At 35.0% G+C, this 25,776-nt stretch overlaps 1 long non-coding RNA gene across 1 annotated transcript in view; it reads left to right on the plus strand.

Annotated features, from left to right (window-relative positions):
- Positions 1–5,292: 5,292 nt before the first annotated feature.
- The window catches only part of LOC111092422, a 73,740-nt gene continuing 53,256 nt past the window's right edge, over positions 5,293–25,776 (plus strand). The window contains exon 1 of the long non-coding RNA XR_005378237.1: positions 5,293–5,351. This is a non-coding gene — a long non-coding RNA (uncharacterized LOC111092422). The remainder of the gene's footprint in view (positions 5,352–25,776) is intronic.

Here is a 25,776-nt window from a genome sequence, read left to right on the forward strand (position 1 = left end):
TGCAATTAACTGATTTTCATGTTATGAAAATATCCAACTCAGAGATTCTGCATATCCTGAAATGGAAAGCAATCAAGTCATGCTTCTATCTCTTGCTTACCTCTTTCCCTCCTCCACATTATACCAATTATTTATTGAGTTTTATGAAGAATCTATTTGTTTGTACCTTAGTTATTTGCATGCCTGCTTCAAGAAGTCTTCTTTTCTGGGACTGGTGCAGATTGACTTCTAGAAACTGCCTATAACAATTATATATTATGTCTCAACAGAATGTAAATACATAGGATGTGGCTTTGGAGATCAGGGGTTTTAAGGGTATTTGACTACCTGAATAGCACAAAAATACATAAATCTAAAGGTACAAAAAATAAAGTGGTAGTACCTTAGACTTGAGCTTATCAGCAACCAACTCTCATTTTAAGTCATTGATTCCTCAAATCTTAGCTAAAAGGCCAAGTCACAGCAAGGTAAGGTAACCTGCTCATGCATACCAGTGGTAGATATAAGTCTTCAAAGCTAGATCTTTTATAGTAGCCTTTATTGTATTTTTTAAATTAATCCTTACATTCCATATGGATTTTTTAACTTCCAGGCAGTAAGTAGGATGGAAAAGCCAAATTTTCTTAAGATAGAGGATAAATCAATTTATTTTATTCCGTAAGTATTTTTGAGGCACTGCTCTGTGTAGTGTTCTGCTTGATGGAGATGAAGAGGTAGGGTTTGACTTCCAAGATTTCAGAAATATTCCTTATGTCTTCTAATCAATTTAGATAAAATAAACCCTGGTAGCTTCAGTTTTAAATTTCCTGTTTAATAGTGTTTTCACAACTAGGAAAAATCCATATGCAATATTAAATGAAGTAAAGTATTAAAACTTCTTTTTTATGATAGTTTTTCTCCACAGTTGTTCATGTAAACATTCAAAATGCAAATTTTACCTGAAAGTTATTAAGTACAAGATTTCATTCAAAATTTGAGAACTTTAGTCATTATTATTCACATATACATAATCTGTGACTTCCCGAAGGTAGGGATTTTATCTTGATCATCCTGATGTCTCATAGCATGAGTAAGACTGACAATAAATGCCTGGTAAATAAAGGAAGATTGGATCAATATACAGATGCTTAAAGGTTACTATAGGGTTACTCAAGAACACAGAAAGGAGATAAAATGGAAAATGAACAAGGATAGATGTTTAAGGATTAACTACACTTAGGTCATTGCAAAAAGGAAAGAAGTTGGAGAAAAATATGATAAACAACCAGTTTGTATTGGCAGTAGTGTTAAAGGTTAAAAATGATAAGAAATGTGGTAGCTATTAGAATTCTCCATAACTATTGCAGTTCTCTCTTCTTTGGGGTACATTAAAGATTGTGTGTCCCTGACTTGTTTTGATTAATGAAATATGGTTGAAAGTGATGTGTGTTATTTCCCACTGAATGTTTTGAGAGCCAACGAGAACTTCCCCATGCTTTTTGTTTGTTTGTTTCCTTTTGGGGACTAAAGGTTTAGGCAAAAGCTGCTTCATAAGCTTAGGACAAAGCATGAGAACATAATGTGCATCAGAGAGTCCCCTGCCAACTCATGAAGAGCATGCAGCATACTGAGAAATACATCTTACATGTTTAAGGACATAGATTATGGGGTTGTTACTACAACACAACCTAACCCATCCTGACTGATACAGAGAGTAATAAGAGCTTTATTATTAGATAAGATTGATTAAAATAGTCAGAATTTTCAGTTTTACATTTCTAGGCAAGAAGTAAATTTAAAATTTTTTAAAATGAGTTATTATGGACAAAAGTGCTGATTATCCATTTTAAATATTTAATATAAAAGGAAGAGAATTCTCTCTTGTGTATTCCTATCAGTTTTTTAAAAATATCATAAGAAATATAATGATGAGAGAAAATGTATATTGATACTAGAATAAGAATAGTTCAGCAACATGCCAACACTTTGAATAGTATTGAAGAAGAATATCTGAAAGAAAGATGGGATTGAGGCAATCACTGAGAGACCTGTTTACCATATTAGAAAAAGTCTGTGTTTGGAGAACACAGATCTCACACCTACCAGAACTATAATAACATCTTCCAATGTGGAAAACAAGACACTAGAAGTCTCTGAGGACTGAGCCTAATTTTGATCCTACTGGCTTTTGGAGGGAAGTAGAGACTCTCCTGTTGAAGTCATACTTGAGTTGCTAAGTAAAGAACAAGTTAAATAAAATGGGGGTAATATTGCACTGGCCACTGATGAGGTTAGCTAGAGAGTGGTGTCACTGGCTAAGTTATATTTAGGCTGCCATAACAGCCTCATATAAGAAAGTTTTAGAATGGGATCAAATCTTCCTATATGGGATACAGCCCTCTATTTTCTTTTCTTTTCTTTTTTTTTTTTTTACAGCCCTCTATTTTTACCAAGGGTGTCAGATATATGACTTGGCAAAGGTAAACACTACTAAATTTTTCCCACCTTCTGTAGGGTAGCAGTGACTTAACTAGGGACCTAAATGATATCCAAAAGCACCCATTTCACTCTCCAAAATAGAAAAATATGATCTCTTTCTATAAGGTTAGTAAACAGAAACATCACTATAAACAAGAAATCAGTAAGTAAGTATATCTTAAGGGACAAACCACTGAAAGAACCAGAAGAAATCTTTAGACAACCTCTAATTAAACATTCAGAGAAATCTGAAAGGATATTGCATCTATGAAATTTTTAAAAAGAGGAAAAAATTCACAACAGAAAAAATTAAAGATGTGATTGCTAAACAAAAATATGTACAATGGAGACAGTAAACGGCTTAAAATAAGTTACTTAGAAAAATTAGAGCAAAAAAATAAAGACATAAAAGTTAAGAGAAATTATTAGAAATACAGATAACAGAATAGGGAGGTCAAATGTAGGAATTTCAGAACGGATGAATTGGGGATAAGACATAATACAGACATGGGAAGAAAATTGCCCTAGACAAAGAAAACTCTGATATTTATAAGCAGAGGGCTCCTAGCTAAAAACCAGGGATTTTAGTTTAAAAAACACTCCATTAATATTTTGTCACAAACATATTAGGGGAAATTTTAAAAATTGTTTCTAGAATAAAAAACATTCCATATAGGTATTCAGTCAGAAAATGATACAAACATTGGCATAAGAAAAACAGGAATTCATAATAATAGTTTATGAAAGAAGAAATATAAATAGCCAATCAACATATGGAGAAACAAGGACTTAAACAAGAGTGACAATTTCTTACTTATCACATTGGAGTGAATTAAAAATAGTAAAATGCTTGGTGTAATCAAAAGTACTTGGAAATGTGCACTCTAGAACATTTTGGAATTAATAAATTAATTAGAAATTAGAATAGACTTTTTGTATGACAGTTGAGAACATGTAGTTAATACTTTTTGTGATTTTTGACAAAATTTATATGTCCTAGAATATACCCAAATTAAAAAAAAATCGCTTCATTGTGCAAAGATCTAACCATAAGAATATTCAGCAAAAATAAATAAATAACAGAAACATATCATCTGAAACAAATAAAATATCTAAAATTTGGCCTTTGTACAATCGTGAATAATATACTGCAGATGTATAAGCTTAAATGAATAGATAGATATTCACAAAATCAGACTAAAAAAGCCAATATATTCACATTTGTTGTTTGGATAAAGCTCCAGTAGCTAAACAACCCTCTTTATTATGGGACCCAGGCAGAGTCCTCCTTATCCCTTCAGTTCTCTACTAGCCCACAGAAGTATTATTCAAACAAGCCAATCACACACTTCTTTAGGAACCAAGGTTTGCTCCATTCCCCTTGATACTACAACACCTGTCTCCCACAACCCCTGGTTCTGCAATCTGCTCCAAGGGCAACGGCAACCCCCTCTGTCACCATGTGTTGACAGTAGTGACCTCCTCTGGGCTGTGTCTGTGACTAGTATACCTTTGTCAAACTCATCTGTATACTATCAGATGTCACATGTTTGACCATTCCCATAACCCTAGGGTGGGGTTAACCAATGGGTGAAGAGGCAGGAAAGGAAACAAAAAGTTTAAAGGTTTAGATGAAATAGATTGATGGAGCAATGTCTTAGAGCAGAGACAAGCTGGTGGACACCAGCAGATAAGTAAATGAGTTAATTTTGTTAAGAAAGAGGACTTCACTCTATTATATAGAAGAAAGGGACGATAGAATGAGTGATGACCCAGCTAAACCCTTGCAAGATAATTTGGGTATTGCTAATAAAGAAAGAGGCAATGTCATCTGCTAAGATCAAAAAGCAGTAATAAGGACTGGATCTTAAGAAATGAATCCATTAGAAAAAGAAAAAAGAAATCATCAGGATATTTTAGCTCTCCAAGTGTATAACTAACAACTAATAATAATTTCAAGGCAATTAATTATCTCACATAATAAGAAGCCTAAAAGCACCCAATTCCAGGATGGGTTCCAGAGCTCAACAAATATCAGGGTGCATGACTGTCATCTTCTTTTTAAAAAGGATTTTTTTTTAAGTAAAGGATTTTTTTAAAGTAAAAGGATTTTTTATTTTTAAGTAATCCCTACTACCAATGTGGGGCTTGAACTCACAACCCTGAGATCAATAGTTGCATGCTCTACTGATTGAGCCAGCCAGGTGCCCCAGAGGTTCATTATCTTTAAAACTTTCTCTGCCTTCTCCTGAAAGTGGTTGGATGGCTTCTGCAGATCCAAGCATCACAATTTGACATGACTTTCCCAAAGAAGGGACACAGGAAGTAGAAAAGAAACCACTGGAAGACTCCAGCAAATATCCCCTTAATATCATTGGCCTAAACTGATCAGGGGCTATCGCAAGACTAGCAATTGGTAAAGGAAATGCAATTAGCTTGACTGGCTTCAACAATCATTAAGCAAATAACAAAGGGAGAAAGAATTCAAAGTAAGCAATTTACAGACATTGTTCAAGGGAGTCTGAACAAGTTTTGTAGGAGCAGCTATGGATAATGCCATAATAAATACATAAAACATGAATGAAAGAATTACTGGGCAGCTGTCAATGTAACATTGAAGGTGGAAACCCATGAATTTATAGAGAACATGATATCCTAGATTTGAGACTCTTTGGAAAACAGCACTCTAGGAATCAGAAGTAAATCGCTATGTGGAGTATCAAAGGAAAAAAAAGAAGAATGCTAGAATGTTCGTGAAAACTGTATTGAATGGCTCCCCATGGGTTCCAGAATGTCAGAAGGTAACGGACCTAGTTATGAGATAACCAGAATTTGGAGAAAAGAAGTATGGCTTTGGGCATTTGGAGATCAGGATGAAAAAATAGAATGAGCAGGTGAGATAAAGGAAATAGAATATAATCCAAATTTGCTAACATTGGGAACCATCATACTTCAAAGTGTAGACATGCAGAGGGGGTCTGAAAATTTTTGATAGAAATAGTGGATGTAGAAAGGTAAAGGATGTCAGAAGGATGTCTTTGGTGCAGTGGAGAAAATAGCAGGAATAATTTTTACATTATTTACTTTGTTCTGTATTCCTAGTTAAATGGTGTTTTCCTTCAGGCCAGGGAGCATTTTTTACACCTTTTTCTTATCCTGTTCGAGGAACCAGAGTGATGAGGGTGGTGGCTTGCGGCGCTGTTAGAGACAGTCCCCTAGGATCCTAAGATTTTACAAGAGCTTTAAATAGCAGTGATCACGTTGGACCTGCACAGTTAGATTTTAAGTACTTTTTTTAAAATCAGGAAATAATTTCATATTATTAATTAGGTTGGGGATATTATATCTGTATACAATTCTTTCTCTAATACCTTCCAATCACACTCTCATTTTATCTACCAATGACTCATTTCCTCCAGGTACAATCAATGGTTGTGTCTAGATTATTCAAGTGCTAGTAGATTCAAGGCACTGAACTCCAACAACACATTTAGCACCCTAAAGACATTTATCATAAATAGTTTTAAAAAGGAGGCTAGGAAAAAAAATGTCAAACAATAGTAAAGAGATGAGGGCGGCCCAGGTGGTTCAGCAGTTTAGTGCTGACTTCAGCCCAGGGCATGATCCTGGAGTCCCGGGATCAAGTCCCACATCGGGCTACCTGCATGGAGCCTGCTTCTCTCTCTGCCTGTGTCTCTGCCTCTCTCTCTGTATGTCTCTCATTAATAAGTAAATAAAATCTTAAAAAAATAGGAGATGAAATAAAATATATTTATGCAAAGAAATACTCCTTAACCATAAATTGTATTTTTAAAAATGCATTAACATAAAAAGAAAATACAATGTAATTTTTAAAATGAATACTTTTATGCATGTGAAATGTCCAAAAGATTTGTTTATAATGAGAATATGGGTGATTTTTACAGCAATTTTTATAGCTTTACCATCTTTCCAAAATAAGTATGCATCATTTAGGTTGGAATTATTGTACAACGAATAACAATAATAAGAGACCTAAGGCAAACTTTGTCCTATAAAAAAAGAGGGTCGATCAGGAGGAAAAGAAAGAATGAGAATCATTGAGGTTTCTCCTTTCAGAACACCAGAGGCCTTTCCTTGTGTGGCAGGAGTCACTCCCACCCTCTCCCCCACCCGCACTGGTCCCAGCTTCCCTTCCCCCTCCCCCTGTCTTCCCTTCTCCTTCTCCCTCTCCCTCTTCCTGCCAGGTAGGTGGTGAGATTAGCTTCTGACTCACCATAATTCATATAGCTTCATTTCCTGTTTGGGACTCAGGCCAGAAGATCTGAGCACAGTGTGATTCACCCACTGTTTTAAATAAATATCACCCAAGGCTTTTCCCAGTCCCTCAGGCAATTTCCCTTTGCCCCTTCGGAACAGTGTGCTTTATTATCCGATTGATGCCTTCTAGATTGCCTAATTAAAAACACTCCACACTTGGTCAAGAAGACTTTGAACTTTCAGAAGGCTGCCCATGAGTCCATCCCAGCTGGGAGGGTCATGTGGTTTCAGTCAGGGCCCTGTGGAAAGGAGGCAGGGAAGCCAAAGGGTGCTCCCAGGGCTGAGGACCAGACTTCCCCAGGAGAGACATCCGTACCACTCTCCCCGGCCCTCTCCACCGTGACCGCACTACCGGCGCTGAGAAAACAGCAGTATGAGGATGTGAATAATCCTAAAACAAACAAGCACAAGCCAACGACGATGACGCCCAGGACATGTCCGTGGGCTGCCACTCCTTTTTTTCTGTTTCTTCACTTTTTCAGGCTTCTTCACAAGCTTTTCTCCCTGGGAAACATTATTGATTCTCATGGATCTTGTCTTTCTCTTGCCCCCATCCTTCTCTTGTCCTAACGTCCACCAATAGGCCTATGAATTCTGAACTTGGATCTCTCTCTCTCTCTCTCTCTCTCTCTCTCTCTCTCTCGGCAACTCTGTGACCCTGTCAGGTGCCTTTTGTTTACTGTGTGTCCACCCCCAGGTCTCCCATGCTTTGTTTCTGAGGCCTTGCCCGGGCAACCTTCTGTAGAAGACAATTCTTGGGCTCCCAGGGACAGCCACTTTGCATGGACACGTCAGGAGCCTTAATTCCTGAAAGGTTATCCCTTGGGGCAGACCGTACCCAGTGATCCCTGCAACAGTATAAAAGCCCAGATCTCTTGTTTGAGCAGGATAAGTTTCATCATGCAATTTAGTCTCCAGAGTTCCCCTGGGGATGGGAGGAGGCTGGACTTCACCAGGAGACTGCACCTGTGACTGACTTCTTCCTCTTCCCTGTAGCTTCCACTACTTCTGGGAGAACTTCTTTAGTAAATTACTCGCACATAAATTTTTATCTGAGAATCTGCTTGGGAACCTTGACCTAAGACGTGCCTGGACTTAAAATTTGTTTATACAACTGCATCTTAAACATTGTCACCTGGATGACTCACATGCACCTTAAACTCTAATTTGCCAATCACCAAACTTACCCTCTTCTCCCTGCTCTTGCTTCCCCTTTCCTATTCCCTAGTTTATAAATACATCCAGTCTTTCATAAATACATCCAGTCTTTCAAGAGAGGAAACCTAGGAGTTATTCTAGATGCTTTTCTTCTCTTCGACCCCTACATTCACTTAATCACAATTTCCACCCATTTTAACTTATTAGCCTTTATTCTTGTCTTCTTGTCCCAATCACCACTGCCATTATGCTGTCAAGCCTTCATTTCTTTCTAGTCTCTCAAACCTCACTTAACCTCACTTAATCCTGCTGGGCTGGGGCCCCCTGGGGTAGTCATCTAACTACTCAGACCCCAGTTCCTTTCCCTGCCTCTTCTTCTGCTATATCCACAAATTTAATACTTCTCTAAATCAGTTCCACACTGGTTCATCTCTTTCACATATCTGAGTATTACAACAAAAGTATCACTCAATCTTATATATGGGAGCCACCACAACATTGTAATTTCCAACCCAAACTTAATTCATTTTAGGATGTAAAATGTCAGGGTGCCTGGGTGGCTCAGTTGGTCAAGTGTCTACCTTTGGCCTATGTCAGGATCCAGAGTCCTGGAATTGAGCCCCACATGGGGATTAACTGCTCAGTGGGGAGTCTGCTTCTCCCTCTCCCCCTGCTTGTGCTCTTTCTCTCTGTCAAATAAATAAATAACATCTTTTAAAAAAAAAAAGAATATAAAATGTCTTCTACTCCATAACCAATCCAATCCCAGTCCCCAAACCTGCTGCCCATATTCTTCTTTTTCTCCCTATATATTTTTGTTTTCTCAATTTTCCCAAATCATTTTTTTCTTTCATTTTTTTCTCTCTCAAGAAAAAGTCTATCTTATCCTGAAACACAGAGACTCACACACGTGCATTTGCATGCACACTGGTATGCACACAGACAGCAAATACATAAACCAATCATTCTCTTAACTCTTCATTGCGCTTTAGCTACTATCCTATTGCTCATCACTATGAGTCATCTAGTAATTTAAAAAAGCAATTGACTGTCTCCAGTAGAAAAACTCCAACACTCTGTGATTATGCTTTTGAAGTTTTAGCAAAGTTTCATCTTTTGCATGTAAATCATTGATCCACTTGAATTTCTTATGGCATAAGGCTATAGAAATAGCTATCCACTTCTTTAAAAATGTGAATCAGGGGCAGCCCAGATGGCTCAGCGGTTTAGCACAGCCTTCAGCCCAGGGCCTGATCCTGGAGACTTGGGATCGAGTCCCATGTCGGACTCCCTGCATGTGTCTCTGCTTCTCTCTCTCTCTCTCTCTCTCTCTCTCTCTCTCTCTCTGTGTCTCTTGTGAATAAATAAATAAAATCTTTTAAAAAATGTGAATCAGTTATTCCATCACAATTTATTAAATCTGTCTTTCCCATATTCAAACTATTGCCTAATTCTTCCACTCTAAAATGGGGAAAAAAAGCATCTACCTCAGATAGTTGACTTAAGACTTAATGAAAGTATCTGTAAAGTGCTCAGAAGCATGTCTAGCACACAGAAAGTACACAATAAATTTAGCAACTACTATGCAAAACATAAGTTTTAGTTTATTTCTGAATTATATTCTTTTTAAACATTTTTTAGGGTTTTATTTTTAAGTAATCTCTATACCGAATATGGGGCTGGAACTCAACCCTGAGATCAAGAGTTGTATGATCCACAAACTAAGCCAGCCAAGCACCCCTGAATTATATTCTTATATATCAATAGACAATATCTCCTTACTCATACACTTCTTACAGTTTTCCTGGCTATTCTTGTACAGTTATTTTCTTCTTAAAATCATCTTTCCTTGGGTTGTCCAAATCTGATTTCAGCTCAGGTCATGATCTCTCTGGGTCCTAAGATCCAGCCGTGTATAGAGCTTCACAATCAGCAGGGGATTCTCTCCCTTCCTCTCCTTCTGTTCCTCTCCCCAATCACATTCTCTCTCTCTCTCTCTCTCTCTCTCTCTCTCTCTCTCAAATAAATAATCTTTTTAAAAATCACCTTTCCTTGCTGAAAGCCAAACTAAGCAAACTTGGAGTATTTCTAATATAGAAATAACTTTAGGAAGATCTGATTTTTAAAATACTTTTGAGTTTTCTTACAAGAAGTACTTAAAACATTTCAATGTTATTAATTATTTTAAACATTTAAATTTCATTAATTCTAAGCATCCATGTAAACATTACTTCTGTATTTATTTCTTCTCCATTGGTTTATTTTCCTACTTCTATACTAAGACCATATCATTTTAATTTTGGTTGCTTTGAATCACTTTTAATATCTGATAGGACTAATCACCCTCTATCTTCATTTACAAGTGATGTGGCTTTTTTTAAGCTTTTTTTTTTTTTCAGAAAATTCAGTTTATCTAAATCCATTTAAAATCTCTTTGAAATTTTATGAATATTGTATTACATTTATAGACCTGCCAGTCTTACAATCTCTAGTTTTTATCTTTAAAAATAAGAATACTACAACATTTATTACAATTATCTTGCATTCTTCATTTACATTGATTAATCCAAGATTAATTTTACATAGTCCTGTGGAATTTACTTCCATATTTTTATGTTTTTTTTTAACATTGCAATTGGGAAATTTCTTCTATTTTTAGAATTTGCTTTTGCTTCCAGGATATAATAAAGAGTTAATTTTATGTTTCTCTAGTACCTGTCTACCTCACTAGACTCTTTTATTAGTTTTAATAATTTTTAGCTGTTTATCAAGAATACTTGAAAAAAATGCATATTCAATTGCTAGATTTAGCCTTGTATATATTCAATTAAACCATATGAAATTAGTTGCCAGTTTTAAGCCAAGAATGTTTAAATAGTGAAAATTTCATAGGGATATGTGTATATCTACATATATCTATCCATATCTATATCTATATAGATCTAGAGGTATATATATGTGTATATATATATATACACACACACATACAATGATAGTGAGACATGTAAATTTTCATTGTGTGGTTCAAATTTTATACACCCTTGGTAAGTTTTTTCTTCTTGATCAATTACTTAGTGACTTTACTCTAAATCCTGTCACCGTGATGATATTTTTCTTCTTATAAGTCTATCAAATTTTGCCTTATGCAATCTGAAGCTTATACAGTTTGAAGCTTTGTACAGTTTCAAGCACACACATTTATGTCTTCCTGGGAAGTTGTTCTTTCCACAATTATAGTGAACATTTTATCTCTGTTCCTGCCTTAAATATTTTTTCCTTAAAGTGTTATACCTTCACTAACTTTCATTTGATGATTTATCTATTGTAACTTTTATCTTTCTACTTTCAACCTCACAGTGCACTTTTCTTTTAGATGTGTTTCTATAACTGGATTCTTTCTTCCTTTCTTTCCTTTTTACTAAATTTGATGAGTTTTTAGCAGATAAGCTTTGTCTTATTACTAACACATTTAATTTTATATTTACCATATTATTCTTATTTCTATTTGCCATATTCTACAGATTCTTTGTTTTATTTTTTATTTTATTCACTAAGTTTGACATTTTACATTATATTTCTGTTGTAAACTGGTTACCCCAAATTTGTAGCACGTGTATCTGCTGATGTATAAAATTAATTATAATCTCCTCTCTTTTTCCAAAATGTTCAAGAGCCTTAGAACACTTTAAATTCAATTATCCACCTTTCATCTTATGTCATATTGTTGGCCAATATGTTAGTTGCCCCTGTATATGCCCTTCACTAAATTAATGTTATTATTTTATATAGTTAATGCTTGACCCTACTTTTCCTCATGTTTACCAATTTGTTTGCCTATCACCTGTCTTGCATATCCTATCTTTCCTTTGGTTTTTATTGTTTTTCTTACATAAGTATACTCTTTAGAAGCTGTTTTAGCAAGAGTATATTAGCAGAAATCGTGTTGTTTTTAGAAAATTTGTTTTCATCTCCAATTGTATAAATAACCTCTTTTTTCCTCATACCATGAGGTTCGTTGTACAGTGTTCAGCTAAATCCACTTTTATTTAACCTTCCCTAGACTCCTTAGGCTTCCTGAATCTGAGCCTCTGATCCTTTCATGCTTTCTTTTATTTTCCAGAAAATTCCACCTATTACCTATGTAATATTGCTTTTCTCATCTTTAATATTGCATTTCTTTACTCTATCCTTTCAGAACTCCAGTTCACAAAACGACTTGAACACCTGGGCAAGAGGGGTTCCAGTGTCAGATCTTGTATTTTTAAAGGTCTCGCTTTCATCACTACACACATTCTTACATATTCATACACAAAATACCTAAGAACAATGCTCACTCATAATTCAGCACTCAATGCTGATACAATGCAACCTAAAATTTTAAATATATGGTCCTACAATTAACAGCACTGAGACTCCAAGAAACCTTCTTGGATTTTGAATTTTGGGGAAAAAAAATACTTTGAAATGGTATGGATATCCATAGCTATGTGACAGCCATTGTCAAAGATAGACAATGCTTCATAGTGAAAGAAGATTTGAGTAACAGAAGACTACATAATTTGTCCAACTCTTCTTTTCCTGAAGAATGAGTATAAAAGATTCTTCCATAACATAATGCATTTCTAACTGTGTCTTGAGTCACTCTGTCATTTCTCTTTTTTCTTTTATTGTTATTCCGATTTATGATTCCATGATAACCTGGCATTAGGCCTGGTTTGCAACAGTTGCACATAGTGATTGAGGAATATTTTCCAATATTTAACAACTCAGGTTATTCTTAAATTTGTATTCATGTATACATGATACAATGGGTATACCAATCCTTTACATTACTGTATAACTGTAGGTATCACTCTATGAAGCAGTAAAAATCATTATGTGAGAGCAATTCATTTGATTTAATTAAAATATTTTAGTTATCCACAATAACTTATCAGTATTTTAACAGTACAAACTTTAACAAAATTAATTCAATATTAATTTCAAAATAATATATGCATTTCTATTTTAAAAAATCTATATGTGAGCAGCCCAGGTGGCTCAGCGGTTTAGCGCCACCTTCAGCCCAGGGCGTGATCCTGGGGACGCGGGATTGAGTCCCACGTCAGGCTCCCTGCGTGGAGCCTGCTTCTCCCTCTGCCTGTACTTCTGCTTCTCTCTGTCTCTCTCTGTCTCTCATGAATAAATAAATAAAATCTTTAAAAAAATCTAGATGTGTAAAGTTTTAAGGTCATTTCCAAATCTAATATTTATTTAAAATAAATTTAAAATATATAAGAACTAGGGTAATCCAAAGACAGATATCTAATTTGACATAACTACCATTAAAAAAATTAAAATCTTGCTTTTAATAATATAATTATTGGCCTTCTGAAATGAAGAAAATTATCATTTTGAAATTTAATATGATTTATAAATTGTGTATGTTTTTGTATATTATTTATCCAAACATGACTGTCCACCAACAGAAAACCCAAAAATGTACAATGATAATTTAAGTTAGTCATCTTTGATAATCTGACAATTTTTAGTCCTATAAAAATCATAACTTGGCACAATTTTATAGTTATGAAGATATATGTCAAGGGAGGAAGATATAAATTATTTAATAATTTGTTATCTTGAATTATAGCTTTCAAATATTTACATATGTTTTATACATATTTGCATTTATACTGACCTGGGCCCCACAAATGTCTACCAGACAGGATAATCATTTGCTATCTCTCAAATCAATTTTTTAACCTACTTTAGTGGACACAGGGAAAAATATTTTATGAATATATGGTAAACACCCTCAAATTCTCCTTTTGACTCTTTACCTCTTTCATATTTTCCATCTCTCTTTCTCTCTCTCTCTCTTTCTTTAATTCCAAGAACAATTTTTAACAGCTTTATTGAGAAATAATTGATATACAAAAACTACACTATTTAATGCACACTATTTGATGGGTTTGAACATATACACCTGTAATTTTATTACAATTAAAGTAATAAATATATCCATTATCTCTAAAAATTTTCTTGTCTGCTTTTATTCTTTTTTTGTGTGTGTGGTAAGAACACTTAACATGAGACCTACCCTCTTAAATGTTTAAGTCTATGATATAGTAATGATAATGATAGGCACTACCGTGTACAGAAAATCTCTAGAAGTTATGGATTTCCATACCTGAAACTTTATGCTGAGATATCTCTTAGCTATCCCAATTTCTCTACTTTTAACATATAACTAGGAAGTGGGATAGCTGTGTCATATATGGTATGGTAGATATGGTAGGTAAGTTTTTAAGGAACCTCCATTGTGATTTCCACAACCAGCTGAACCATTTTGCATTTTCACCAACAGCATACAAAGGTTCCCATTTCTTCATATCTTCACCAATACTTGGAAAAGATAGCTGGTATCATTTTAATTTCTTTAATTTGTTAAGACTTTTTAGTGGCCTAACATGTAATGTATCCCAGAAAATCTTTTGAGAACTTGTGAAGAATGTAATGTGTACTCTGCTACTTTTGGATGGAATGTTCTGTATATGACTGTTCAGTCCCTTGGTCAATAGAGTTGTTCAAGTCTCTTATTGACTTTTCTGCCTGAGTGTTCTATCCATTATTGAAAATGAGATATTGAAGCCCCTACTATTATTATATTTCTGTTTATTTCTCCTTTCAGTCCTATTAATGTTTGTTTTATATGGTTAGGAGCCCTGGTAGTAAGTGCATATCTATCTATAATTGCTATATCTTCTTGATTAATTAATTCTTCTATCATTATATAATGTCTATGTGTCTTTTGATAGTTTTAGACTTAAAACTTAAAGCCTACTTTCTCTGATATTAATATAGCTATACTTGCTCTCTTTGGCTTACCATTTGCATGAAATATCATTTTCTATCCTTTCTCTTTCAGCCTACATGTGTTCTTAAATTTAAAGTAAGCCAGTATCTGGTAGATAGCATGAAGTTGAATTTGACTTTTAATCTATTTGGCTACTCTATGTCTTTTGATTGAGGAGTTTAATCCATTTACATTTAAAATAATTATTGATAAGGTAGTTTGTTTCTTTTTTCTTTCTCTCTTGTAGTTCTTTTGTACCTGGTTTCTCTCTCTCTCTCTCTCTCTCTCTCTCTCTCTCTCTTTTCTGTCTTGTTTTCTTCATTTTTAATGGTGTTATGCTTTGAATCTTTTTTCTTTTTTGTCTCTTTTTTTATTTTAAATTTTCATTAGTTAACATACAGAGCAATATCAGTTTCTGGAGTAGAATCCAATGATTCATCATGTACATACAATACTCAGTGCTCATTAAAAAGTGCCTTCCTTTGTACCCTGCACTCATCTATCTCATCCCCCTATCTATCTCCTTCCAAATCTTTTTTCTTTCCATTTGTGTATCTTCTATGGATATTTTCCTCATGGTTATCACGAGGCTAACATAAAACAATTCTAGTTATAACAGTCTTTTTAAAGCTGCTCACAATTTAAATTCAATTATATATGAAAATTCTACACTTTTACTTCTCACACATACACTTATGTTATAGATGTCACAATTTACATGTTTTATAAAATTCATTAACAAATTTTTATAAAACTAGTTATTCTTATTACTTTTGTTTTTAATTCTTACACTAAAATTAAAAGTGATTTATTTATATGCCATCATTACAGTACCACAGTATTCTGTATTTATGTATTTTCTTTTAGCAGTGAGTTTTATATTTTCATATACTTTTGTGTTTCTTTTTAATGTCCTTTCACTTTAACTTAAAGAACTCTCTTTAGTACCTCTTGAAAGTAAGCTCTAGTAATGATTAACTCACTCATCTTTTGTTTGCCTTGGAACTAATATATTCTCCAATTTTGGGTGAACAGTTGCTGAATACAGTATTCTTGGCTACTAGTTTTTCCTTCAGCCCTTTGAACACATATCATTTTACTCTGTTTCAGCATGCAAGTTTTCTATTGAGCAATCTGCTGATAGTCATAAGGGCTCACTTGTATGTGATGAGTTGCTTTTTCCCTTGCTGCTTTCAAACTTTTCTCTTTGCCTTTGACTTTTGACTATTTGATTATAATGGGTCTTGGTATAGACTTCTTTAAATTCACCTTCTTTGGAAACTTTAGGTTTCATAAATTTAGATATTTATTTCCTTCCCCTGATTTGGGATGTTAGCAGTCATAATATACATACTAATTCCTATATATAATGGTGTCTTAGAAGTCCTTTCGACTACACTGTTTTTAATTTTTTTTTCTTTCTGCTCCTCTGACTGGATAATTTGCATCTACTTGTCTTAAATTCACTGATTTTGTTTCTGTTTGATCAAGTCTACTATTGAAGCACTCTATTATAATTTTCAATTCAATTTATTTTGAATTTTTTATCAGACAATTCATAGATCTCCTTTACTTGACACTTTGTTTCTGGAGATTTACTTTGTTTTTTTGTTTTGTTTTGTTTTTTTAAATTTATTTACTCATTTGAAAGAGGTGGAAGGAAGGGGAGAGGAGGAGAGAATCTTAAGCAGACTCGATACTGAGCACTGAACCCGATGTGAAGCCTGTTCTCACATCCTGAGATCACAACCTGAACCAAAACCAAGAGTTGGATACTTAAACTACTGCACCACTCAGGCACCCCTTTATTTTGTTTCTTATGTTGTATCCCTGGTTTGTTGTGTTTCTTGTGGTTTTGTGTTCATGTCAGCATGTTTGAAAAAGCAGTCATTTCTCTTCCACTCTTTACAGATGGTTTGATGGGGAAAGACCTTCACTTAGCCTGACTAGATTCTGGGAGTCTTTCAAACTTTTCTATGGGTATCTATGCACCACTCCTCATCCTCTATTTGGGGTTATGCAGAGCCGGGAGAGTTGCCATAAACCACCCATTCCTTTTCCCTGGGTCAGTGTACTTAATGGCCTAGACATGCAGTGCAAGCTCCACTTCTTTTCCTCCTTCCTGAAGAGGAAGGTGAAAGGTGCATAACTTTTCAAAGTTGTATACATTTTCCTAATCTTGCATATCCATGCTGGCTGCTGAGGGCTATCCACTCCTTTTCAGGTTTTCAAACTTTGCTTGTTTCCTCAAAACTCTGGATGGGATGAGACAGAAGCAATGCCTCAAAAGCCTGGAGATGTTGAATACACACTTTACTTTCAATTATTTCCAAGGGAGATGTCTCAGGCCATGTTGCATCAATGTCAACCTGTGCCCACTTGGGAGAGGATCTGATATAGGTAAAGTGAAACGTTTTTTCAATGACCTTATTTCAATGACCTTATTTTTGGATATATCTCATTTAGGGTTCTGGAACCTCTTAACTGGATTCTGGAAATCTTATAAAGTTATTTTGGTCTTATATATCAATTTTTAAAACAGTGTTTCTGTGGAAGAACATGAGATGAAATTTCTTATTCTACCAAATTGCTAATTACCCCATGAGCCACATTTATGTCTTGATATTCTGTTTGTTTGAACTCTGTTACCAACTTTTTAAATATGGTCTTTTGTGTTGAGTGCTTTTTTATGTGTCTGTTTGAAGCTTTTGTTTTGTTTTGTTTTGTTCTTAAAAGCTCTGTTGTATGACACATTTGAAGGCCTAATTCTATCATCTCTGACTCATGGCAATTTGTTTTCTGGTGTGTTTTGTCATTTTAAGGTCGTGTTCATTATTTAGGAGAATTATCAGTAGGGAACCTGAGGAGCTTAGAGTGAGACAATATACTGTTCAGATGGTTTCTGTTTGATTCTTCCATGTTTCACAGGATATTATCACCCAAAACTTTCTCTCTTATCTTCATAGCATAAGAATTCTTTCTTAATAAAAATCAGTCCCCAAATGCAAATGAGGACAAATTTGTGGTTACAAATTCATAGGGAAGATTTTATTTTCTTATTCCAAGCTTGAGTTAGCACAGACACCATATTAGTGGTGAGCGCAGTCTTTTTAGCCCATGGCTTATCTGAGACCTTTGTACCTTGAGGATTAGTGTTATATGGATGTCTCAGTTACATGTGTTTTTCTTGCTGTTGTGTTTTGGTTTTGGGGGGTTGGTTGGGGGGGAGAGTGTTTTGTTTTGTTTTGTTTCTTCCGGTTTCCAAGGCTCATCTCCTGACCTTGTGCGGCTATAAATTTCAACTTACACATTAACGCCCTTAAATTCTTTCCTTTCTTCTTTCCTTCTTTCCTTTATTTCTAACTTCCTCTCTTCTCCCCTTTTTTTTTCTTCTTTCCTTGACTAAGTAGTATATTTGTGTAGAAAAAACTATGAAAATAAAAAAGAGTACACTATGAAAAATAAGTCACCCCCTCTTCCAAAGGCCTCATTATTCTGGTCCCTCACCAGAGACAACTCTTATTAACAATTTCTTATGTATTCTTTCAAAAATATCCTATGCATACTCATGTGGCTTTTTTTCCCATCCATATGTCACATGATACATGGTCTTATGTATTGTTTTTTTCTTGTAAGTACACTTTTGGAGGTCCTTCTCTATACATAAAAACCTATAAATAGTCTTCCTAGTGGGGTCATAATATCCATTACATGTTCATATTGTCTGCTATCAATGTTTTTAAATTTTTGTTTTTACAAACAATATAATTTTATGCAAATGTTTCATAAAATTACTTTTATACCTATGTGAAAATATTTTAGACTAATTCTTAGAAGTCAAATTATGATTCAAAATATATATACTTTTTGTGAGAAATGCAAAAAGGTGCCTATTTGCCCATACTCTCAAAATGTATTGTGTTAATAGATTTTGGTCTCTACCAAAAGGTAAAAATGACGTATCATTAATTTTTCATGTTTCATTTATATTATTATGAAAAAGATTGAGCTTCAATTAATAAATAAAAATAAATTTTGTATTATAGACTTTGGCCATTTTTCCAATAGTTGTAGGACTTTTGTTGACTTGGAGCTGCTAATCATGTGTGCAGGTGAAGTGCTGAGATTATCCTACTCAGACACATTCTCAAGCCTGATGCTACAGCAATTGACTTAAACAGGAAATCTATTTATGATACTGACCTATGAAGATCCCTTTGGCAGCTCCTTATTAGCAAAAATAATCTCAAACCTCATAAAATGGTAATGTAAAGTGCTCCATCATCTGGCTCCTATTTATCTCTTAATTCTCAGCTTCAGTCATCAACTATTCCACACTTACCACTCCTGCAACACTGAACTCCTTCCCATACAATGTTGCTTTCCCAATACTGTATTCTATTCCTAAAATATATGCCTCTTCTTCTTTATTCTATGATCTCAGCCTTTTCTGAGTTAATTTCTACTTATCTTTTATGATGCATTTAAATTATAACTTCCCTTAACCTCTTAAGGCAGAGTTTGATGCCACTCTTCTACACACTTAAATTGCCTATTGTAACTATTAAAATGATCTGATTGGGGCACCTGGGTGGCTCAGTCATTGAAGTACCTGACTCTTGATTTCAGCTCAGGTCATGATCTCAGGGTTGTAAGATGGAGCCCCATGTCAGGCTCGCTGGACATGGAGCCTGCTTGAGATTCCCTTTCTTCCTTTTCCTTGTTCCTACCCCCTCCCTCTTTTAAAAAAAATATATATATATCTGATTATGTAACAATTTCTCCATTGGGCTGAGAACTTATTGACAAGGATTCTATTGTATTAATCTTTGAATTCCTAAAATGTGGCATGGATACAACTGATATTTAATGGTATTTATTAAATAAATGAGTGTACCCATCTCCCCAGTGAGAGAGAATTAGAAAAAGTGTGGGATTAAAAAATGGATGAAACAGTGTACTCTGCTTCCTAACCACTCCCTGCCTTTTACCACATACACTTTAGATGGGTGTATTGGTTTTGAGTGTGGTTATACCAAGATGCAGTGGAGAAACTATGGCTAAAAAAGGAAAATGAACACGTGTGTGTGTGTGTGTGTGTGTGTGTGTGTGTGTGTTTGTGTGTGTTTTCAAGATGTCATTAAGATGGTAGAGCACAAACATAAAAAAAATACCTGTAATTAAAAAGTGCATACAATGACCTATTCCAGAATGTGAAAAAGTATTATCAGAGTCTGGAAGGATTCATGCCTCTCAGGAAATAAAGAATATTTTCATCTGAGATGTACTAATGTAATTAGTGTTGATTAACCATCATCATAGTAACATAATTGACATTTTGAGGAGTATTTTTTAAAGTTTATTTCTACTGTTGAGATGATTCAGCTATTTCAGAAAACAAAATTAAATAAAAAGTACAAATGAGTGGATGAGTATACCTGAAAGTCATTCTTATATAATCAAAGCTCTGACTGTTATTGCCAGGATCATACATGTCCCCATCATAGGTGCTATTTTGAACAGTTAACCAGCAAAATAGTGGAGGTCTGCCTGGGATCTTTACTTGGGTGAAGGGTCCCAGAAAATTAGAAGAATTCAGAGAATCAGTATGCTTTCTTTTTCCCATACTGTTATCGTCATGGTTACCATAAGAGAGGGAGATATTTAATTCAAAATACTGAGCCTGAATCTTTTGTTTAGGTTATCTGACCTCACTAAACCCTTGCTGAAAGTAGATCAGAGAAAAAAAGGAGAGGGTCCCCAGGCTCATACGAATGGCTAGTTTCCTACATTGTGGACAAAACACACTTCTAAATCCATCAGCCATTTTAGGTAGGGCACCAAATTATAAGAGACCGATTAAAATAGACTTAAGGGGGAAAAAAGAATAGTGGGGAAGAGAGGTGTTTTGTTTTATTTGTTTTGTTTTAGACTACTGAGGGCTTCCATACTCAAAGAGTTAAACAATCAGCCTCAGAAAATAAGAACTAAGGCAATTCTGGACCTCTGGAAATGAAAACTAGGGATGCACATTGTCAACACTCTCTCTCTTTCTTTCTCTCCCTCTGTTTGTCTTGGCCTGTTTGTTTCACTCTTTCTTATAAGCCAGTGACTTTACACAGTGGGAGATACTGATTCTAATAGCAATGGGTTCACAACTCTACAGCTTCAGAGTAGAGAAAATAGAGATCTTACTCCATAGCTCCTGGAATGAAATATTCCTGGAACAGAATGCAATTAGCCAGACTAAGCTTGAACTATATGCCACCACTTGGCTAAATCACTATGACTTGTAGGGGTTGGAGGCTGGGGTACTATGATGGTTCCAACTTGGATTGTGTTTATTCTTTTGCTTAATTACTGCATTTGACTAGGGCTGCAGTCAAGGGGTGTGGAGGTGCTCTATGAGAACCACAGGGTAGGAGGTAGAGAAGGGAGGATTATCAACAGCAGAAAAAGGGAAGAATTGGGGCAGAAAAAAAAGATATCAACTTCAGCAACCATCAGAATAACATTGATTTTATGGGACATTGTGTTCTGTTTCAACAGTGCTCCTAACGAGTGAACTTTGTGAACTTACAAATTGGGGACCGCCTATATCTGAAAAATTACTCAAGGGAAAAAAGGACAATGGTTGTGGGAGAAAGTGCATCATGTCATTTATCATCTGTTTTCCCCTTGAAGAACAGGCGTGGCTTTCCTTTGGGTTTCTGGTCGTTCCAGTGAGGTTGCTTCCTTAGTTGATAGGCCAAAGCCATTGCCCTTAAGGTCAAAGCCCAAAGTCAGTCTGATTGTCAGCAATAAAATCTCTCCTCTCCTCTGAGGAGTGAATCAGGAAAGTCTTTAGAGTGTCAAACATGTAGATTATCTTGTTCACAGGTCTGTATTTATTATATATAATATCAAAGCATAAATTAACACCATACAGTGGGCATATAGTCTCCATAGTTTACTCTAAAATAACTGCCTTAAGGTTCATGTTATAGAATGTTACCTGTGATGAAAGTTTTGTAGTAGTCATCCTTATACAATATAGATATATTTTTGTTATAATTACTACATGGAAACAATAAGATGTGTAGTGTATTTGTTTTTTATAGAAATGCCAAATAATATGAATGAATACACCCCAAAAGCCACAATATGCTTACCTGACCATATAGCCCTGTCTTAGGGCACCTGAGGAACTCATCTGTTCTCAAGAAAAACCTATAGGAATACAATGTAGGAAAGTTACTCAGATGTTTGGCAGATAACTTTGGAAAGATTTTTTAAAAAATCATTTCATGCAATTGTTTTACAAACGTTAAAAAAAAAAGAGAGAGAGAGAGAGAGAGAGAACAAGAACATGGAAAGTTTCCCAAAATGCAAAATCCAACAATCACAACTGAAATACAGTTCATAACAGCTACCAGATTCTCAACAACTTCCTAGGGGAAAGCGCCCAGAAAAAAAGTAACTTTTTTTTTGTTTGTTTGTAAAGTTAAAATACCCTCCTCCCATGCTTTATTTTCTTTCTTTCCCTTAACTGTGAAAGAATGTAAGATTTCATAACAGCAGACATTCCGCTTGCTTTTGATTGAGTCATTTTATGCAGATATTTGACCATGTTGAAAAGGGAATTGAGAAAGAAAATGTTCTTCCTATCACTGGCATTCTCCAAACACTCACTGGAGCATCTGAGGTAACAGCATGGCCACAGAGGTTATCACGCTCTATGAATTGGTTGTACCTGCCATTCACTGTCATAGCCATTGAACTAAAGAGTTTTGCATTGCAAACACTGTACATACCAAGTGTGAAACAGCTCAGACTTCAAGTAACCCTCCACTTGTACGGGGTCTGATCTCAGTCTTGTAGTTTAGGAAAAATAGGTTACAAACCCTGTCCTGTCTTCAGCATTTAAAATGCTTCCGTGGGCCACAAATGTTTTATTACTTTCTTAGCTCATGGTAAGAAACCCACTGACATTTAAATCTGCTCTCTTACAAAGCTAAATTTAGCCTCATTTTGACAGTTTACTTTGGCCCTAAAGTATTTCCTTTAGTCAAATACCTTCAAAAGTCTAACTCATCCACTGGCATGGATAGAGTATTAAGTGGAATTAAGGATTCACAAGCTCACATGATTATCATTTCAATTCAAAGGGAAATTTGACCTTTGGGAACTGAAAATGAACTTATGTTATATAGTTTGTGGTAATTCTTGTGATTTAATTTTAAATAATTGTCTAATCACCATTTATATCTCCCCCAACTTTTGGCCAGACCTCTTGAAATCCAGTTTCAGAAATTCTGTTGGGAGAAGCAATGGCAAGTACCCAAAGCGCTGAATGTCTTGAAATTCAGTATATATATTTTTTTAATGCAGAGAGGCAGTAAATGGAATTACTATATATTAAACAGTTCAGTGTTGATCTCATGTTTTAACATATTTTTTCTTTTTTTATAAGTAGTTGAGATTGAACAGTGAAAAAAGAAAAAAGAAAATGACATCAAATTCTAAGTCAAATTTTAATTCCAGTCTTGACACAAAATGATATGTCATCTAGAACAAATTACTTCAATTATCTTAAATTCAATCTCTGTGTATAATTTAATGACAGCTGCTGAACAAACAACTGCAGAACCTCTTTATTCATTATTAATACATAATAAAATATATTTTCTGATCACCAAATCCAATGAGAATTTTCTTTATCAGATACCTTTTGGGATAGTACTCTTGCAAGTAGTAATTTAGGGACTAGTCCTGTTCCATATGGCTCTGTCATTTTAGTCTTTCATTTTTGGTTCCAAAGACAGGGGCAGAGAGAGAGAGAGAGAGAGAGAGAGAGAGCAAGGAAGACCTATAGGACGATTCAGGAGCTAGACTTGGAAATGGCTTATATCATCACATCATGACTTATATCATTCCACAGATAAAAACTCCATCACATCCACAGAGTGGATAACCTGTATCAATTTCAAATATCATCAGAATTATCAAATAAAGTGAATTCCCTAGATGTAAGATAGGCTGAAATGATGGACATGTAGCACTACCTTTACCTCAAATAGTAAAATGAATGAGGGTAATGAGCTCTACATCCTCCTCCATAAGTCTGTAGTTTTTAAAGAGAATATATATATAAGATAAGAATCAAGAAAAGCAGAACTAATCAAAGTTGCAAAGAGCAGCATACAACACTAGACTTTAATCTTTAGGGAGCCAGAACCATGTGTGATATTTCTTATTATTTTCCACATATGTGCATGCAATTTAGGGACATTTATTAACATTTGTTCTTGAAGATACTAAAGCTGAGAGACTTGAAGGTAAGAAGGAACTGTTTAAAAGAGTAAAATAAAAACTAGGTGCTTTTGAAGACAAACTTTTTTTTTTTTAATATCAGTATATGAGCATTAGCCAGTCTTGCCATGGAGAAAAAATGCAGTATGGAATTAAACAATCAGCTCCGAAGAGAACCCTGCCTATACCTCTTTACATGAACATCTCCATTTCTGTTGAAGGACTTGGGTCACATCCCCAGTCATGGCAATACAATCACATATATCACAACAGTGAGGCTCTTTTTTAGGGAGAAGGACAGTCCTTCAATGCTCTTCAAAAACTTTTATTTTAGAGTTTTATATTGGGTTTATTTATTGTTAGTGGTAGTTTTCTGTTGTTGTTGTTGGGTTTGTTTTTTGGTTTTTTGTTTTGTTTTCTCGTGTTTGGGGGGGTTGTTCGTTTTTGGGTTGGTTTTTTTTTTTTTTTTTAGATGAAAAGCAAACACTTATAGATCAAAGAGTCTTGCTTTTGTAGGAAGTTTTCCAGGATCCATAAACTATCCATGAGGATAATTCTTCAAACACACAATGATTTCAACAAAATAAAACAAAGCTGTTGGACTTCTGCCCTACGTCGTCAGGGATAAAGGCGTGTCTCTCAATTAGAAAACCGTTTGCTATAGCCTAGCCTCATGACTTGATGCTGCCTGCTGATTTCTATCAGTTCTGATGCCAATCTGAGCCTGGTCACCAAATTCTAAAGAAATAATGGATACACTGTCTTAAAAACATTCCCACTCACTCACACCAATAGAGAAACAGATGAACTTTTGGTAAATTTAATAATAGCCAATATTTATTTAAGTACTTATTTTGTGCCAGGCACTGCTCTAAGATATTTGTATGTATTAACAAATTATCCTTTCTTTGAGAGAAAGTTACTATTATTGGTCTCATTTCTTTAGATGAAGAAACTAAAGAACAGCAAGGTAAACTATCATTTTCAAAGTAGCACATGTGGAAAAGAAGCAGAGCCAGAATTCAAGCTCTCATATTTTAGTTTCAGAATCAAGTTCCTAACTGCATCACATATTGCCTGTGGTGACATAAAATACCACAATCAGTCATATTCAACCAAAAAAAAATCTGTACTGAAAAGAAATGGGGTTTTTTTTGTTTGTTTTTTGTTTTTGTTTGTTTGTTTAAGAAGATGATGTATCCACCCTGGAAATTGAGGGTAAAAGATACATTCTAGTAGTCCGTGCGTTAAGTAAGATATGCCTTCCAGCATATCTGACATGTAGAGAGCTTGGAAGTCAATGCTCTCACCTTTATAACAAGGAAAAAAATGAACAAACTACAAATCAATTCTTCTTGGACCTACTCGAGAACTGAGGTTGTAAGGAAAACTACCATCCCCTATATAGACACAAAGATGACTACAGAGAGTCACAGCTGAGATCTGCTTACCCAAAGAGCAGAAACCACTGGAACTATAAACTTGTGGGAATGCTTAAGTGGTAATTTTCATAAATTTTTGGAGACTGAGTTGGGCTAGCCTGTAGGAGAGAAACTCTTGGTAGCCACAGTCTAATGGGACCCCACACTTTTCTGGGCTTTACTTCCAGGAAATCTGCCATTTTTTAATGGTGAAATGTTGAGAAAGATCCTCTCCTGGATCTGGCAGGAAAAGGGGAAGAGTAACAATGGTGAAATATGCCTAAAGCATTCTCCATGGCAAAGACCTGCTCT

This window comes from Canis lupus, chromosome 25 (genome assembly GCF_011100685.1).
Source record: "Canis lupus familiaris isolate Mischka breed German Shepherd chromosome 25, alternate assembly UU_Cfam_GSD_1.0, whole genome shotgun sequence".
Taxonomy (NCBI): domain Eukaryota; kingdom Metazoa; phylum Chordata; class Mammalia; order Carnivora; family Canidae; genus Canis; species Canis lupus.